This window comes from Phaethon aethereus, assembly GCF_964289735.1.
Source record: "Phaethon aethereus genome assembly, contig: HAP1_SCAFFOLD_149, whole genome shotgun sequence".
In the NCBI taxonomy this organism is placed as follows: domain Eukaryota; kingdom Metazoa; phylum Chordata; class Aves; order Phaethontiformes; family Phaethontidae; genus Phaethon; species Phaethon aethereus.
The window spans coordinates 321,529-338,103 of NW_028114053.1; positions in this window are offsets into that span (position 1 = coordinate 321,529).

Consider the following 16,575-nt stretch of genomic DNA (forward strand, 5'->3'; position numbering starts at 1 on the left):
ATTAAAGGAAGTCTCTGGGCTTTCTGCCCAGGAGTGAGATGTCCAGAATGTTGTCCTTGTTCTGGGGAGGCAGGGTAAAAACGGTGTGGCCGTCACAGGCACGGCTGTCCTGGGCTGTGAGCTGTGCAAATGCTTGCAGGAAGCTCTGGGAACGCTTTTTACCTGTGCCAAAGTGTTCCTGCTGCTACCCCAAGAGTGACCCACCGGAGCCCTGACATCTGGAGACAGTGGAAGGTAGAGCTGCCTCCGGTGTGACAGGAGGCTGCCACGCTTTGGAGCAGACATGCTCTGGTGGGCTCAGAGCAGGTGCCTTTGCTGACTTTTAGACTTCATGTGGTTCTCATGCTCATGGACAACCCCATCTCTGTTGATAGTCCTTCATAAATTTGAAGGATGCCGTGAAGTACATGAACTCTGCCCCTCCACTCCGCTGTGGCAAGACCCCAGCTGGAGTACTGTGTCAGGACCCTGCACTTGGCCATGCTGAACCTTAGAGGTTCACACGAGACCATTCCTCGAGCTTATCCAGGTCCCTCTGGACGGCATCCCATCCCTCAGGCGTGTCAACCGCACCACTCAGCACAGTCCACAGTCCATCAAATCTCTCTCTCTCCAACTTAGAGAGAAGGCTGTTGTGGGGGACTGTCTCAAAGGCCTTACAGAACTCTGGATAGACGACGTCGGTTGCTCTTCCCTTGCCCACTAATGTGGTCGCTGCATCACAGAAGGCCACTAGGTTGGTCAGGCAGGACTTGTCCTAGGTGAAGCCGTGCTGACTGTCTCGAATCGCCTCCCTGTCGGGAGGTAAGTTGACATCTCACTGCGAAAGAGGCAGTGTCAGGCCCCAAAATGAGTCAGACCCACGTTCAAAAATCAGGTGGTCAAGCAGCAGCCTTAAAAACTTCCACCTTGTGGAATACTCCTGAAATGAATTCTCTTTCTGCTTTTGTCCCCTAAATGGCATTGAAACTGTGACTTTTCTTCTCTTGCTTGTTTTTACAACTAAAGCAGACAGTAGATGGAGCAATCATGACCATTTTTCCGGAGAAGCATTAGTGGCCAAAGGTCATGTTTACTTTTGTTTCTTTGCATCCTTGCTCCTTCACGCTGTTCAGATTGGGGTACAGGGTATACTTGTTTTGTGCGTTTTATGAGTTATTCTTGGATCCTTTGAGCAACAGGTTATGGACCCTGAGGATTTTTTTGTGGTGTTTTGTGATAGAGGGGAATTTTCAAGGATTTCTTGCATTAGCTGTAGAGAAGATGTGGTGGGCTGACCTTGGCTAGACGCCAGGTGCCCACCAAAGCTGCTCTGTCACTCCCCCTCCTCAGCTGGACAGGGGAGAGAAAATATAAGGACAAGCCTGTGGCTCGAGATAAGGACAGGGAGAGATCATTCAGCAATTACCATCACGGGCAAAACAGGCTCAACTTGGGGAAATTTGTTTAAGTTCTTGCCAATCAAAATCAGAGTAGGATAATGGGAAATATGATGAAATCTTAAAACACCTTCCTGGCACCCCTCCCTTCGTCCTGGGCTGTCACGGATGGATAATTTAGGCTGCTTAAAGAATCACTGCCGAAGATATCAGAAAGCGAATGATTTTAATCTAGATTTGTAAAAAGCGCGAATTAACAGAAGTTGCTGGCAAGGTCCACTCTATTCCATATTCAACGTGGAAAAGCTATGCAGAGAGAAGCCAGATTACAATTAAACTGGAATGATTTACGTGTCTATCGGATCGAGTTAATGTGTATCTTGAGGAGAGAAACTAGGGGAGACCCTCCTCTTGAGACACGAGGCTCAGAGTGGACCAAAATCCACCCCTAGTCCTGGACTTGGTCAACGGTTTATGACTAAGGTTAGGTAAGGAAAGTAAAGGAATGCCCTCCCGTTGAGTCACGAGGTTCAGGGTGGACCCCCATGCTTTCTAAAGTCCTTTTCAGAGGGGAGTCTAGGTGCGGCTGAATCCACTCCTAGTCCCAGACTTGGTCAACGGTTTACATGACTAAAGGGATAGAGTATCAGGGATTCTGGTGTAGTGATATAGTCCATGATTTTGTGCTTCCTGTCACTTAAAGATGGCAATTTATCCAATACAAAATAGCAGCAATCACATTCACTAACAATGCCGAGATAAGTCACAGTATCAAATCATATAAAACTTAGCAGCATAATCCACTGAAACTTACTACGAGAATTCTTTTTCAAAATATTTGTTCTGCAGTCTTTTCCTTTATTCTTTTCTAACAAGAGCTTCCATGAACTTGTGATACCTGTTTGGATAGGTACACAGTTCCACTAACAAGCTGAAAATAGCACCTACCAGACACCGACAACACGGTGTTTTCCCTGCTGCCCAGCCCAGCCCAGGATTACGGCACTGGTTGGTTTAGTACTGCAGGGTCCCATGGGGATCCCTGTCTGGGGGCTGGTTAAGCTCGGCAGTGTGAGCAGGAGGGTACGCTTTCTCATCTCACGTCCCTTCTTCCAGTCAGTTACGAGGGAGTCCCAGAGTCCTCTGGGCGTATTCTTCTGGACTGAAGGGTTCTTTCGTAGTGGAGACCCACCATAGAGAAACAGAAGGAAAGCTTCATCTTATGCTATAGGTTTGAGTGAGATGAAACTACAAAACGTTAACCAGGTGCTGAAAGCGTACGGCCCTTGGCTTGGAGTCCGGACAATCCAGTTCCTCTAACTCTTGCAGGCTGGCACAGCAGGGCAGGATCACGTCAGGCTACGTGAGACTGTGTCGGCATCCTCCAGCCTGGGCCCCAGCCACGGGGTGCCATCCTCCAGAAACAGGCTGCTCCAGCACGGGCCTGCCACGGGGTCACGGCCTCCTTCGGGCAGCCCCTGACCCGGCGTGGGGTCCTCCCCAGGCTGCAGGTGGAGATCTGCTCCAGCGTGGAGCTGCATGGCTGCAGGGGCACAGCCTGCCTCACCATGGTCTTCAGCAGGGGCTGCAGGGGAACCTCTGCTGCGGCGCCGGGAGCACCTCCTGCCCCTCCTTCCGCACGGACCTTGGTGTCTGCAGAGCTCTTTTCACATGTTCTCACTCCTCTCTCCGGCTGCAAATGCCACGTGCCGGTTTTGTCCCCTTCTGAAATATGTTATCCCAGAGGTGCTGCCCCCGTCGCTGCCTGGCTTGGCCTTGGCCAGCGGCGGGTCCGTCTTGGAGCCGGCGGGCACGGGCTCTATGGGACACAGGGGAAGCTTCTAGCAGCTTCTCACAGAAGCCACCCCTGCAGCCCTGCTGCCACAACCTTGCCACGCAAACCCCATGCAGAGGACGAGGTTGCCGTGCATAAACTCGCAAACCAACCCAGAACGGCTGCCATTGTGCTGTAACAGGAACGGTGTCACAGAGGGCGAGAAGGCAGGCATAAGTGTCCCGAGCAATCTCCATAGCAGGCTCACTCCAGGAAGACCCTCGTGGTGTGGGCATTCCTGTCCAAGAGCCTGCAGATGTGATGGGGATGTCCTTTATCCTCCTGGATGCCTAGAGTCTGCAAAATTGTGGCGTACCGTTGCAAAAATGAGAGAGCAAGTCTGTGCTGCAGTTCGCGTTTTCTTTTCTTTGGCTTTTTCTGTATTGTATTTGCCAGACAGACCCTGGCTGGCCACACATGTAGCAAGTAAGTGGAGGTTTTTACTACTAGTTGGCTTCTGTATCGATGTGTTCTTTGGCTGTTCCTTAATAACGGAGTTGATTTTTAAACAAAAATGCCAGTAAGATACCATGACTTTGGTAAAGCTTCTGTCAACAGCTTCAGCTAATAAGGGGGTGTCTCTATCCCACCGGGTGTGGACAGCTTTTGGACAGATTTACCTGCAGTGGTTCAGTTCCCCACGCCTGGTAGTGTGTGGCAGTGGGGTCTGCAATTTCCTCAGTTTGCTGGTTCAACCAGTGCAACTGCTAAAATGCGGACTGGGAGAGCTTCTGTGAGAGAGAAACTGTGAGGTTAATCTCCAGAATGTATTACCGTTTCTCTTCTTTTGAGGGAAAGCATCTTTTTTTCTTTAATTTGCATAATGAAGAGGTTTGACTGTCTAAGTTGACACTTAAAGTTTGCTAAAAAAGCAATTAGTTTTGTGGTGAAATGCAAAATTCAAAACACTTTGTGTACGCTCCTGAACTCAGGAGCTGTGACTGTGGTTTGTCAGAATAGAAGTGGCACAGCTAAGGTGGAATTTTGGCAAGCTTTAATGGGGGAACAGAAGCATTGACAGTTAAAGACCAATCTGCATTTTCTTGAATAAGTTTCCAATTCTTTTAGTTACTGGCAAAACAGGGCAAAAAATAGACACAAGAAAGTGTAGAATTTTCTATTGTCCTGTTACCCTCCTCTCTATGTAAAATACCTGTTGCTCCTGGAGGGATGTTGTGAAAGAAACATGTCGTCTCTTTGGATTTCCTTGTTCTGTGGGTTTCCCCACAAAAGGCATTTTTATAACAGCGTCTGGTTAATTTTCCTTTGCGCATTGCAGGTAAAATCGCCCGTGGATACCGAGAAACCCATCCTTCGGTGAGTGTGAAAGTAACCTTTAGCTTTCCTAGCATTTAAGAATGGTGGAGCAAGCTGTGAGATTTGCCTTTTGTGACAGAGTGCCAGCCTTGCAGGCTGAAGGAAAGTCAACCGTAGCGTCTTTGCAGCAGCAGCAAAGGTTGGGGTTAAATAGGAGGGTTCCTAAACCCTTGTATTTAACCACATTCGAATAAGTAGATACCTGTTAGCTTAATTAACTGTTACCATGACTGTAGATACAATGCCAAAGCAATGAACCAGCAACTAGATGTGACTTCTAGCGATATATCCAAGCATGACATTTTGTAAAATTGGACTTTGACTAAGCACGGGCATGGATAAGTTGTTTTCAGCAAGAATGAAAAACGCCAAGACAACTTAACAAAACAGCAGGGTCATTTGTAACCTTTAAATTGTGCTGTGCCACGTGTAACTTAGCGCCGGGGCCTGTAGGACTACAGGCATGTCCAGATTGGTTCCTGAAGCTGTCTGAGCAGACCCAAGTGGTGTGTAATTGTCAAAGCTCCCAAGTGTCAAAGTGGTGACTGTCGCTTATGCTCCCGTCTGTCCACAGGGCACAAAACCAGCATGTGAACCCCCACCAGCTCTGCCTGTTTCTGAAGAAGCGGATGAAGGTCATGAGGAGGAGGAAGAAGGCATTGAACCTCCCCCTGTTCCCGCACCCTGGCCTGAACATACAAAACCAGTAAGTCCCAGCGTTGGATAGCACTGTATTTGGGGTAATTCAGAGCTGCATGTTTCTGGTCAGACAGCACTTGCGGGTGAAGACTCTGCGGGCCGCAGTCCTACCATGACAGTGCTTCACCCAGGCCACTGACACCCCGACAATCGGGTTTGAACTTTCCCATTTAGTCATGAGTTTCCTGTGATTCTGATAGGGTCCGTGAATTTATCTTAGTAGCAGAGAAGAGGCATCTTCGTAAGCATTTGCATTTGCAATATAATCTTAGGGGCATCTCTGCAAGCCAGCTTTCTGATACAACGCCTTTTCTTGTCACAGATCTACTCATGCTCTGTAACTGAACCTGCCGCTGCGCTGGCACCAGCTAAAGTGGCCACCACTCTGCAATGTGGACAATCAAACGCTTTGTCCAGAAACACAGACGGGCAGGAGACAAAATCTGGGCTGACAGATGAGGACATCCTAGAGAAACTGAGTACGTATTTGGTATTTCTTTCTGTCCCATGCCCTGTGCCAGATGTGCCGGCCCTGCCTTCCCGCTGCTGCAGCGCAGAGCTGCCGGGAGGCGGCAGCACCCCATCTGGCCTGGCTTCTGAGCCTTACTGCTGGAATGATCAGCATCTCGTTTGTGCAGCTGCCTGTGTAACGCGGCAGCCTGAGGAATAATGCTGTTCGTGCTGTCCACCACAGCTGTGCTTATTTGTGAATAAGCATAATATTGGTAGACAGTAAGTTATCCATGGGACAGCACTGTGCCCTGGTGGCCAAGAGGGCCAACGGTATCCTGGGGTGCATTAAGAAGAGTGTGGCCAGCAGGTCGAGAGAGGTTATCCTCCCCGTCTGCTCTGCGCTGGTGAGGCCTCATCTGGACTATTGCGTCCGGTTGTGGGCTCCCCAGTTCAAGAGAGACAGGGAACTCCTGGAGCGAGTCCAACGGAGGGCTACGAGGATGATTAAGGGACTGGAACATCTCTTGTATGAGGAAAGGCTGAGAGACCTGGGGCTGTTTAGTCTGGAGAAGAGAAGACTGAGAGGGGACCTTTTCAATGTCTATCAATATCTGCAGAGTGGCTGTCAGGAGGATGGAGCCAGTGTCTTTTCAGTAGTGCCCAGTGACAGGACGAGGGGCAATGGGCATAAACTGCAGCACAGGAGTCCCACCTCAGCATGAGGAAAAACTTCTTTACTGTGAGGGTGATGGAGCACTGGAACAGGCTGCCCAGAGAGGTTGTTGGAGGCTCCTTCTCTGGAGACCTTCCAAACCCGCCTGGACGCGTTCCTGTGCAAGCTGCCCTCGGTGATCCTGCCTTGGCAGGGGGGTTGGACCAGATGATCTTCAGAGATCCCTTCCAACCCCTACCATTCTGTGATTCTGTGGAGGTCAACATGCGTGCAGTGTTGAGAGTGCAGGACAAGTGCGTGTCAATCCCAGTCAGGTTGCAGACAAGCAGTGTGGTTCTTAGAGTGGCATAAGCAAGGTCTTCAGAACTTAGCCCGGTAATGAGTGGATGATGGTGATAGTTCTTAAAACCCCATCATTCCTGGTGAATGAACATGAGAAGCTGTTCTTTAAAAACATAAAGGCATTCTTCCGGCAAACTGCTGAAAGGTTGAGAAGATCCCCTCCTGGAAACACTCTGCAGTATTTTTCCTGTTCTGAAAATGGCACCTGTTCATCAAAATTGATTCCAGAACCCAAGGTGCATGTAATCTTTGGTAGTATTAAACCTTCTGTTGAATCACACAGAGTATTTATTCCTAAGGAAATAAAGGCTCTGTTGTTCCAGCGCTCGCTAGTGTTTCTCGACAACAAACACTTGCATTGGTGCTTGTTCTTTTCTGATACCTGTCTGCTGTGAATGTTTCTCCATGCTCTTAGTTTGCTGTCAAGGTAACTCTCCAAAGGACTGTAGAAAATCCGTCTTTGTGGAGGCTGTCTGTGCTGTGGAGCTGCCTGTATGACGAAGTTGTTGTTGTTGTTGTTGCCCAAGTGGCTACAAACGACTGACAAGCCCAGACAGTGGAGCTGCATTTCTGACCTGCTGGAAGTTGGTATCTCCAGTTTGCAGTGAGCATCTTTAATTTTGTTTCTTTCAGGGAGCGTTGTGAGCATGGGAGATCCTAAGAAGAAATATACTGAATTGGAGCAAATTGGCCAAGGGTAAGTCCGACCACAGTTACTGACACGAAAAATGGGCCAGGTATTTTGCTGGTGTAATATCAAGCGTGAAGTTGGGCAAGCTCCAGACATGTTCAGACAACCCTGGATTTAGATTCTCCTGTCTCTCAGTACCGATCAAATTTATAAGCGCGGTCGGAAGGCACGGCCAAAGACAACCTGGTGGAGCCAATGTCTTGTCTGCAGCAAGGAGCAGGACCGGGAAGGTCTACTGTCCCTCAAGTGTGTGGCCCCTATTTGCTTATGTTCTTAGGGGGAGAAGGGGGAATAGTTTTTTGTATGTCGCAAAATAATCTGGCCATGCTAAAGAATGGCGAAAAAACTTTGTTGCCTAAAAGAGCAACTTAGCACCTGCTAGTTGTGAGATAGATACCAGTTCTCAATACCATTTCTTTCGAATATTTTGCTCTAAAAAGATATTCAGTGATCTGGATTATAACCACATAGTTTAGCAACAGAACGCAGAGATTAAATAATAAGCTCTCTTTTCTAGCAGAGGCAGAAAAGAACAAAAATTCAGTAATAAACAGAGAGTTGAAGCACAAAGTACTTGAGGAGAACATGCATCATCTGCCTCATGGCAGACCACTTGTGGATCCTGCAGGTTTTAGGAGTTTACAGAAAAAAAAAACATCAGGCTATTTCCCTTTGAAGCCCAACCATGCTTACTGTAACTAGGATTAATTTGAAATGGTTCTGATGTGAGGAGGCAAGAAGAAATGGCATCAAAATTAGGTACCTGACTTGCGTTTTAAATACAGACAGACTCCCTGCTCGGTCAAAGTTTCCGTGGCTGTGTCGTAGTTCCGGGAGGGCCAGCGCCATTGTGTAGCACCAGGATCACGCTGCTGTCAGTGTCTGACAGAAGCTGTTCACTGACATCGGGAGATGTTTTCCTGCCTGTTAAGGCAGGTGACCTTAGTGTTTGTAAAGAAACCATGACTGCTTGTGAGGTTTGGAGTCAGGGTAGCACGTTGCTGACCTAGAACTGATAGATGCTGCAGAAAGCCAGACGCACTCACGCTCTTTCTCTGGCAGGCTTTATCGTAGACACTTCTTGTTTGGTGGGGCACTTATGGGAAGGTGTTTCTGCTCCATTCGTTGTATAAAAACCCTTTCTGGGATTGCCGCTTGCGTTGTACCCGAAGGTTTGGTTCTCATTGTCATTTGTAAAATGTCAGTGGACACTTAGAGCTGTGCCAGGCTCTCAAAAGATATGTGTCGACTGAAGAAGTGAGAGCCAGAAGAAACATGCGTGTGACGCACGTGTGACCGTGACAGTATGACCATCGCCCTCACCGTCTTTTGTTTTGCCCATCCTAGGAGTGAGCTTGTACAAAGGTGCCTCAGCAGCTGGTGGGAAGAGAAGTGGCTAATATCTGGCCTGAAAGGGTCTCTGAACTGATTTCCTCCAGCTTTTAGTGCAGCCTGAAGATGGCACGCCCTTCTTACAGAGCAGTGAGCGTGCTGCCGTCACCAGCTCGTGACTGTCATGCTGCAGGTCAATTTGTAGTGATGGGGAAAAATCCTCCAGAAAAAAATCGTCCCTGGTGCCTGTTGGATAGCAGTGCTTCAGACATATTTCAGCCTGCAGGTACACAAACAAGCCAGGGGATCAGGTGAAAAGGAGCAAACTGATTTTGGCATTGTCAGTCAGTGGGACACTTGCCGGATGGGTGTTCCCACTTCTCAGAATTCCCTCGCTGGCTCTCCCTTGCCTCACTGCCCGTGCAGACGTCAGCTTTGACATGATGGCAGTGTAAACCTGTGCTTAGCTCAGAAGGAACACTAATGGGGTTTACAAGCCTGCAGTTACTTTAAACCCAAAGGGGTTTCCTCTGACCGTGGCCTTTCAGGCCCTTCACATCATTACAGGGGAAGAACCTCTTTTAACAAGAGGCAGATGGCAAACAAAACGCCACACTGCCTAGTCCGCAGATGAGAGCACCATTTCTTTCTGGTGGCTCTACAACACAACCCGTGTCTGCCACAGGAGGAAAATACAGATACCATGAAGAGTCCTTCACGTGTCCGGCGCACCTAACAGAAGCAGCTGCTGACGGCTCTTGACACCTAAAGAAGCTGTCTAAGGATCCCCTGTTTGGAGCACAACATGCCTTAACCTGCTCTAGCTGTGACCTTGTAGGATGGATGGAGAATAGTTTCCTTGCTTTGCTATGCTGGAGAAAGCTGTGTGTGGATCCTTTCCTCATGTTGGACATCCCTTGTTCTTCACGTTGGGCATAAGTTTTCTCTTGGATACCCTGCGTGGCAGAGGGCTGGTGGGCTGCTGCGCTGTGCACTGCTGCCTGAAGGAGTGGGTGAACAAAGGTGTTTTTTAAACCCTACAGGCAGCAGCGATCTCCTGTCTGGGCTTGCTTTCACTCCTAGGGACTAAAGTGCTCCTTTCTTTGCTGCTGTTTTGCTTCTAGGGCGTCAGGAACTGTTTACATGGCGATGGACATCACCACAGGACAAGAGGTAAGTGTCCACAGTCCCAGCCGATTTTGCAGGTCTTTAGTGCTCTCCCCTCTGGTGCGAAGGGTGGATGGGGCTTTTGGGTGGCCAGTAGATCTTTACTGCCAAGGCGGTTCCTCTGAAGCACAGGCTAGTGTCAGCTGGCAAAATGCATCATCTGCTGTCTTCAGCCTTCAGAAATCCCAGCAAGCTTTTGGGACTGATAAAAACAGTATCATTTTTATTGCCAGTGTCAATGTGTTGGTTTAGAAATCATTCTCATGTCTGTCAGTGTAGAAGAAGTATATCAAGAGCAAAGATATCTCCCAAACCAAACAGTCGTGTTTAAGTCTGGTGTCGGTGACAGCCCATTACAGCCCGTGAAGTGCTCGCAGGGAAGTGGGGGCCAGGAGGGTGAGAAACGAATCTTGAAGGAAAGCGGCATTAGCTTTGACAGCCCCTGTAGTGACCAGTTATAAGTGGCCTCTCCACATTCCTTTCCTTTTCCAAGGCAAGCGGTCTTGAATCTATACAAACCCTGCCTGAAAATGTGGCTGGAAACCCAGGAATGGGAGCGGAGGGGTGGTCTCTTTCGTGCCATGTTGAGAGCAGGACTAGACAGAGGCGCTTTATAACTGCTTTTAGGTAGAGGTCTAGCCCTGCTTAGGACCCGGGGTGTATCCATCAAATGACATAGAATGGATTATTTTTTTGAAACCCTCAAAGTAATTGCCAGTCTGAACTGTGTTAAGGAATGTGTATTTCGAGTTGCAAAATCAAGATTCAAGAAGCTAGGAAGTGCCAGGTGTAGATAGCTAGGGTCTGGCGGCCGGAAGATATCGTGCTGTACGGAAAGTTAGGGCCCCTCTCCTGAAAGCCAATAGCGTTTAATTTATGATGCAAGCAGACAGAAGTGAGGTTATAAACCTAAGCTATATAACGCCGTGTCACACACTAATAAACGCCATTTGCCGTCTACCACATTGGTGTCAGCGAGCTGATGGCCCGAGCGGCCTGGGGTTGGTCTCCGTGCCGTTCCTGAACCAGGTCGCCACGCCTGCGAAGGCAACAGCCAGGACTGTATTTTTTGTGTGTGTAACCTTAATGATTGTTTTAGTATGGCTTTTGAAATGTAATGTACGTCTGTGTTTTCTCTCTGTTATGCCGTCAAGTCAAGAGTAACAGCAGTTGCTGAAATAATGATGACAAATCGTACAATTACTAAAGCATTACCAGCAGTTTTTGTGTATCTTGGCAGTAACAAAATCACTTCCTGCTTGCAAACTGTGCATCAACAATAATAGTGGTGGTAAACTAAGACCATCTGAGAAGAATGTCGGTCCAGAGAGTGTTGTTAGAGATGCGTGCTTGATAGTTTAAAGAGCATTTGTACAGATTTTACAAGACAAAATGTATATGGCCGTGTGTCCTGTAACTAGCACCCAGGCTAGCAGAGAAATCGGGTGTTGTAATATAAGTTACTGAGCTCTTTGGTCTGATACCAAGACAGTTTGGCACAGCTCTGCTATGTCATTCCAAAAACACGCGCTCCATGTTCATTGGGACCTTGTGCAACAGGCTACTCAAGTTAATGGCTTTCCCTGTCGTTTTAGGTGGCCATAAAGCAAATTAATCTCCAACAACAGCCCAAAAAGGAGCTAATAGTTAACGAAATCCTCATCATGAGAGAAAACAAGAGCTCCAATATTGTGAACTATTTAGAGAGGTGAGTAGTTCTGGTATGATCACGTGAATGTTCATTTACATGCTGCAAGCCAAACCTTTTTAAAAACCCCTTTGGTCACTGGCAGAAAATTGATGTCTATTGTTTATCTACTCATAGCCAGTGTATGGGAGGAGACTGCATTTTGTCTGCATTAATCTTTTCTGGCATATATTGCTTAAGACTGTTTTCAAGGACCTGGCACAGCCATCTCAGCCTACCTCCATGTTGTTTTGTTGTTGGCTTGATTGGTTTTGTGGTTAAGTTGATCATCTTTTCTGTGTCTTATCATAAGTGCTGGTAAATCCTCCTCGAAATTACTTCCTTTGGGCTGTTCCTGCTCTTTTCCATTGCTGTGGATATCAGGAAGGTGAAGTTCTTGTTTGCAGAAACACGTAATTTGCCACTTTTTAAATTGTTTCTCCTGTTCCTGGATGTATTTTCTGGTAGGTTTTCCAAACTGTTGACCAATTCCTGTCCTCACTGGTACACATCCTCCTGGTCCAAGATTTATCTTTGCCATTACTGAACTTCAATTTTTCACTTGCTTGCCAACTCGGACGTCTAATTGTTCACTTATGGGCCTTCCTCATTTAGACCGCACAGGTTCTAAGTCCTGTATAGCCTAGAGGGAATGTCTATTCATGTTGTCCTGTCCTCATGTAAGAATGACTTGGAAACAAAATCAGCTGTAGCCTTTTTCCTGAGGTAATTTAGCCGTGCACACTCATCTCAGTGCCATTGTTTTCATCTTTCAGCTACCTCGTCGGTGACACACTGTGGGTGGTTATGGAATACCTAGCTGGAGGCTCTTTAAATGATGTTCTTGAGGAGACATGTATGGATGAAGGACAGATAGCAGCTGTCTGTAGGGAGGTAAGGGATCCCGCCTGTGCTTCCCATTACTGGGACAGGATGGTACTTCTAAGCAGGTGGTAAGAAGATGAGAGGTTTCATGTTCAGAGCTTTGTTTCTGTGTTGCTTTTATGATACGGAGAAGAAAGAGCATCTTAAGTGAACTGCCTGCCAGTATCGCTGCACTTATTACACTCTGTTGTTTTACTCATAGAATTTTATTGTACTATTTCTTTTTTTGTTGTTTTTAGTTTTACTCTTCTCAACTTTGCCTCTCTAAACCTTTGCCTGGAGCATGCCTGTACTGCATTCCTTTCGTGTACAAGCAAATATGCTGGTGGCAGAATTTTAAAATACCAGCAAAGAAAAATAGGGGCTCCTTCATCCCAGTCCTCGGCTTAAAAGAATAGCACTCCACCCAAAACGGTGGTTGCTCCTGAAAAATACCTAACACGCTATTTCCAGATCTGCCATCAAGCCTAACAATAAAATCTTTCTCATGCGACTTCCGACTCAAAAGTGATCCATCTTATACCGAAGGAAGGGACTTTTTGGTTTTTGGCAAACCATAGTTTGTCACCTGGGTGGAGATAGCACATTCCCTGCAGCAGCAGTCATTCCGTGTGTGCTTTCAGGGGACAGTCTGTGCCAAGAATTGACATTTCTGTTTCAAAAGCTACTACGCCTTCGTTTAGGAAGTTATTACTCTGTGTTGAAGCAGCAAGCTCTTCCTCTTGAGAGCACAATACTCTGCCATTACTCTCAATTCATCTAGAAATTAAATCCTTTAGAGCCATTTCTTTTCTTGTGTGATCACTAAGTAAGTTTTACCCTCATGTTTCTTTTTGATCTATGAGTGCCTACAAGCTCTGGATTGCCTTCATTCCAACCAAGTGATCCACAGAGACATCAAAAGCGACAATATCCTCCTCGGAATGGATGGATCTGTCAAACTGAGTAGGTATCCTTGGTCAGGTGCAGCATTCCCAGGATGTGGTGTGGGGCTGCTTTTGACTGACTGCCTGTTACCCAAAAGCGATGCCTGTGGTAGTGCACTGGCAGACCACTGCTGCGAGCTAAGAGCACAGTGCCAACGTCCAGAGAGGTACAGAAAGGAAAAAGGTGTAAAGAGTGGTTTTGGTTTGTGTAGGTCCCTTCCAGAAGGGGCAGTAATAAAGAATAATCTAAAGCTTCAAGTGAATAAAAGCCACTGCATGAAACTTGAGGGGTTTTTCAGTGGCCACTTCAGTATTTCCTTGGCTCGAGCACTGAGTAAACAGAGCATGGCCGCTTTACCAGATAGATTCAACAACGCCTTCTGAGGCATCTGGAAGGGATTTCTTTTGCTTGGTTTCATAAATCAAGCTGCCTTTAACAGTACTTGTTTTTCTCCTCAGCTGATTTTGGCTTGTGTGCTCAGATCACCCCTGAGCAGAGTCAACGGAGCACGATGGTCGGGTCTCCTTACTGGATGGCACCAGAAGTGGTGTCGGGAAACGCATACGGGCCCGAAGTGGACATCTGGTCGCTTGGGATCACGGCAATTGACATGGCGCAAGGAGAACCTTCTTACGTTAATGCTCATCCTCTCAGGGTAAGGTGCGAATAAAACCAGAGACCACCGTCTTTCTAACCTGCCCCATGTTTTGTCTCCCATGAGACAAAATCCCAGTTACACCAGCTTGAACTAGTTCCACCAAGGGCTGCTTCTAAATATGTCGCTGGAGCCTATCGGCATATATTGTAGCTGTCGTTATGTCAATAGGGGGACCTTAAAAGAGAAGTGACATGTAGACTGTTCAGAAATGTGTCATTTTTGCCCTCAACCACGCTTGAGATTTCTCATGTGCTCTTAGAACTCTCTTTGAGCTGTATCTCTGAATGACAAGAATTTTTCAGCAGCAAGATCCTCCAGTTGGGGAATTTTTATGAAAAATATTTCAACTGTACGTGCAGGAGAAGTCTTTCCAAACTCAGATCAGTGCCGATTGCTCACCTGCGCCTTTCAGGAAGTGTCACTGGTTCTAGTAATGCCATAATCACTTCTTAGCAAATGCTTTTCTACAAGTATGTTTTGGCACAGGTACTTGTAGTACACTAGTGTATTTTGATGTTTTGAAGTTTCCAGTTTTGTCCTAATTCCTTAAAATGAAATGACCAGTTCTTATACCAAAGGAGCGTGTCATAGTGGAGGAATGTCTGCCAAGATAACACCTCATGACTGAGAGCTGAAACAGAGCTCAATGCTGCACAGTTAATTCCTGACAGGATGCAGGAATTCCAGAGGAAATTAAATTTGCTCTATGCGTATACATACGCAATTCTTATTAAGGCTAGAATTAAAATAGAGCCTGACCTTTAGCTTTTCTCATAGCAGTAAGGCTGTGCTCTCTCTGGTCTGTGGCACCCCGACTGCGTACTGCAGACTGAAAGAAGAAACAAGAGAATGGTCAGGAAATACCCCCGGCCAAGCAAAGAGAGGAGCCCACACTCCACCTGCTTCCCTGGGAGACCCTTGCAAAAAATGCATTTGCCTTGCATAAGGCAGCAAAAACCCGTGAAGAGCATTAGCGTGACTGGTCGGGATGCTGAAGGTTCCCTGCCTCCTTAACCTCAAATGCTGATTAGGGCTCCTCGAGAAGCCTCAGGTCAACTGTTTGTTAGAAAGATCACTGGATTTCTTCTCTCTGACCAAACTCAGCTCTTCCTGCCCTCACCCAGATTCTTTGAGATGCTCTTTTTCTCCATATATGCCTCATCTCCTGCTGGAGATACGATCAGCTTGGACACTTAGAGCTTCAAGGCATCTTCAGGTGTCTTAGTAAAACTGTGGTAGATGAAAATCAGGCACCTGAAGTTGCTTCCATCTGCATTGGCTTCCTGGGCTCTTTTTCAGCGGTTGTTGCCCCTGAGCTGGGAACAGTGATCAGCCTGTGATGGACTGCCTGAAGTTCCCCAGTTATCAGCTAGTTTTATTAAGGTCCATCAACCCCAACAGGATTGATTTGTTTTTTATGAAGGATTGTTTTAATAATGGAAGGCACACAGGAGCTTCCGTTACTTAAACACCTAAATAAATTGTAAGGGCATGAAAGGCTCATTAGTCCTAGAGTTAGCAGCAGTCTTCATGTAGATGCGGTGTTGTTTTCCACGTGTAGAGCAGGCGCATCCCATGCTGCTCACGTTCTTTCCAGCTGATGCAGAACTCACAGGAATGAACAATTTTCGAGCCATGTGTGTCTTGGATGTGTCTGTGATGGTATTTGTTTCCTCTCACTGTGATTTCCTTCCATCCGGCACATGCCGAGGGCCTGGGGGACAAACACTGGTGTGATAAAAACCCTTTGAAATTCAGGTTGGACCTCCTCCTGATTTCAATTAAAAAAAAAAACAAACAGAAAACCACAGAAACAAAACAAACCCTTAAGCATTTCTTTTTCATTTCTTAACCACACCGCATCAATTTGTCTCAAAACTGTAGCATTTTTTTCAAATGCTGCACATCTTCTACAGTTTCAGGCTTCTTAATCATCTGTATGTTGTTCTGTCACGTATCTGGGTGGCCTGGATACCTTTAGGATCTTGCTTTCACAGACTGCAGCTGTAATGGTCTGCTGAAGCCTTTCTTGTTTCTTGGCATGTGAAACAAATTAATGAGCTTATTGCCCCTTTGCAGCTACTGCGAACGCTCCTTTCCTTTGTACCGTACTTGCTTTTCTTTGCCAGCTGCATATCATAGGAGACCAAAAGATATGTGATAAGAAGGTACTTCAGCTTCCCGTAGACCTTTCCCTGTTCTGGTGGAAATACTGAAAAGGGGACGTACCGAGCTGAAGATGACTCTTCTTTGGGATTCATGTTCTGAGAAGAAACAAGTAACTAAAAGAGCTCCATTTGTCCTGGCACTCCTGTTTCACACTCAGGTGAATGTGGCTGCAGTAAAATCCCCAAAGCTGCCGTTGGTGCTGTAGTCCTTTCCCGCAGGAGAAGTATCATCCCTCGGGTAGCGCAATTGAAGCGTAGTGAGGACAGGCACTCCAGCTCACCACTGTGTCCGGTGGCTGAGGTCAGCTGCAGATGGACAGGAGCAGACTGATTTTGTGACATTTATGTTGTGGGAAAAGGAAA